The sequence below is a fragment of the Felis catus genome, chromosome C1 (assembly GCF_018350175.1).
Source record: "Felis catus isolate Fca126 chromosome C1, F.catus_Fca126_mat1.0, whole genome shotgun sequence".
Lineage (NCBI taxonomy): Eukaryota > Metazoa > Chordata > Mammalia > Carnivora > Felidae > Felis > Felis catus.
This window is the reverse complement of record NC_058375.1, coordinates 207758199-207761112: the sequence shown is the minus strand read 5'-3', so window position 1 is coordinate 207761112 and position 2914 is coordinate 207758199. Positions and strand designations below refer to the sequence as shown.

Sequence of the window (2914 nt, the reverse complement as noted above, 5' to 3'; positions counted from 1 at the left end):
AACCACACACATTGAGCCAGCCCAACAAATTTGCAAGCTCTGGGCCCAGAGCAACACGGTTAAGTTCACGTCAGTAAACACCCTTGCAGGTGTGTGCAGTCACTGAGGTAGAGGTCAGGCTTGTTTGTTTTCTTCTGAATAGGAATGAGGAGGCAGACTCAAGGAGGAAGTCCTCACTTTGTTACCATGAAACACAGGAGGGCTCCTCCCCAAGACGCCCACCTGTTGAATGATTTACTTTTTAAAAGAGCAGTGGCCTGAAACTTCAAGGCATCACCAATGCGATGAAATAGACTAAAACACAGCTCAAGGTTGGACCCATCGGGGAGCAAAAGGTTGCTCCAAAGCAGGCATGATTGGCTTGTCCTTCCCACTGGAAGTTCTCCCAGTGTAGTTTGTAACATTTATATTGTTCTGGGTAAACTATGGCATTTCAGTCCTGATTTATGATTGTGTCTTCCTCTGTCCCCTCCAGATAGAATGCCTTTACAAATACTTTGCCTTTTCATATCAGAAAACCAGGGATTCTTTGGACTTGATTTTTTTTTTTACCCACAGGACGAATAGAGATCAGAGTTGCCACCTTCTAGGTACTAATTCAGTAATTTATTTATTCAATGGCGTTTGTTCAGCTGTTCCTATTTACTAGCCACTAGGATAGATGCCAGATATAAAGAATGAGTAAAATATGGTACTTGCCCCCAGCAAAATCCAACAGAAAGAGATAGAACAGGTCGACACTGGCAATTGTCTATTTAGCATTCCATCCCCTCCCCCTCCCCCATTAGGCCTTCCAAACAGAGTTCTAGCTCAAGGGTAAATCCACTCCTCTTGTCAGCGATTGGGCCGACGAAAATTCTTGCCAATGAATCATGAGAAGAGGTAGCCCCACGCTCTTCAGAATGAGCTTCCAGAAGCATTTTATTGTCATCCAACGGTGGTGTTGTTCATGGATCACGTGTCTGGAACTGTTGCATCCAAGTCCCTACCAGCCTGAGGATGTGGCCGAGCCATGGAGAGATAAGAAAAGAAACGAAGCCAAGGTCGATGGATTAAGGCAACAAAATATGTCGTGTATCTGGGCTTCCAGTTACAGGAGTCAATGAATTCCTTTGTCATTTAAGCCACTTTGAGTTGGGTTTCCTTGCACCTCACTTGCAAACAAGATTGTTGGAGAAGCTTTTACCAACAGCTCATCTCTGTAGATGATGCACGGTTCGTACCATTTTTTCTCAGTGATGATAGTGACATTTCACAGCTCTCGCATTAACTGTGCTTCTTCTGCGTCTCAATTGAGACACGTGAGGTTAACGGACACCTTCTTCTCTTTCTTTGCCCTTGTATTTGCAGTGTCCCTTCCCTCATTTCCAACTAATTTAACTTGAAAGTACGGCACGAGAAATGGAAGGCAGGCATAGGAAATTTTCTCAAAATGTGATTGTTTCTGTAGGTAGGTGCTAAATTATAAAATTTTTTTTCAGTGAAAGTGTATTTACAACTAGAGCTCAGATGCATTCAGATGGCATGACTTAAAGGTAATTCAACTGAAACAAGGCCATCAAGAATGGATGCTGATGAAGTAGGCAATCGCTCAAGAGTGGTTCCAGATGGTGACTATACTTATTGTGGGGAGCACTGTGCAAGGGATAGACTTGTCAAATCGCTGTGTTGTACACCTGAAACTAATATAACCTTGCATGTCAACTATACTTCAGTAAAAATAGAGAAAACAAGAGTGGTTCCAGCCCTAGGAGCCTGTGCCTCGGGTGCCTTGAGTAGCAGGCACGGCAGAAAGGTTAAACGAACGTCCTTATTACTATCCTCCGTTGAGAAGAGGTGCAAGTATAAAAGGAAGAGTATTTGGGAGGCTCAGTTGCAGAATAGGGATCCGTCGCCTACGTGGCTAGTTCTGACTCTGAATACCTGCTCATCTTGAACTAGCTGTGGCTTGATTTTTTTTTCTTGTTTTTTACCCAACAATATTTCTATCACAAATATGAGGGATGTCGTTCTGTGCGTAAACTATCGTAGATTCAAAATCGGGAGGGAGTGGCAACAGGGAGCTTATTCCAGAATTGACTTTGACAACATCGTGTTTGATTGCTGGCTCATACAGGGATTAAGTGGGGATAATAAGTCCCATCCTACCCGCCATCTGTAATCTTGCTTCCCCTTCATTCTGAGCAGCCAAATTAGTTCCTGTGCTAAAAAACAGAGTGGAACGCCTGGGTCCTCAATACCACATCTACCTTCCATTTGGAATAGTGACTGCACGCGATCCCTTACTTAATGACCAAATCCTATCATTAACCACTAGGGAAGTAGAGCCAGCATGTGAAATGGAACAACAAAACATCAAAATTAAAACAACAACAACAACAACAACAACAACAACTCCCTTTGATTTCTAAAGTGTTTGATTAAAATTCATTAAGAATAAAATCTTGTACTATGTGGTGTGGCTGTCACGAAGAAATATATTTCCTGAGCAGGACACAAATAGAATGGAGATGCTGGGGATCGAACCCAGGACCTCATGCATGCTAAGCATGCGCTCTACCACTGAGCTACATCCCCACCTGCCATGATGCTGGCTTTCTAGACTGCTTTCATGAAATAAAACAGAAATTCGCTCTCTTAAAAGAAAACTACTGGTTATAGTAATAGCTAGGAGGTTTTCTTTTCTGGGGGGAAGGGGGGAGGGGGGAGGGGGGAGCAGATAATGCAGAGGGTGTATATGGGGAGGTCCTAGGAGATAGAAATGAAAATACTTACTTTTATTTCTGTGCTTTTGTGTACTTGAGTATTTTACCATGCAGACATTACCTGCTTAAAGCAAATAAAGACGTAAAATAAAATAAAAGAGAAAAAAACCAGAATGAAATCCTGTGTTTATAATTTTCCTTTGAAAAGA

General features: G+C 42.5%; 1 non-coding gene across 1 annotated transcript; it reads right to left on the bottom strand.

The window, feature by feature from the left end:
- Positions 1 to 2505: 2505 nt before the first annotated feature.
- TRNAA-AGC lies at positions 2506 to 2577 on the bottom strand. Its single transcript has one exon. It is a non-coding gene; the product is annotated as a tRNA-Ala (tRNA).
- Between the last annotated feature and the right edge of the window lie 337 nt (positions 2578 to 2914).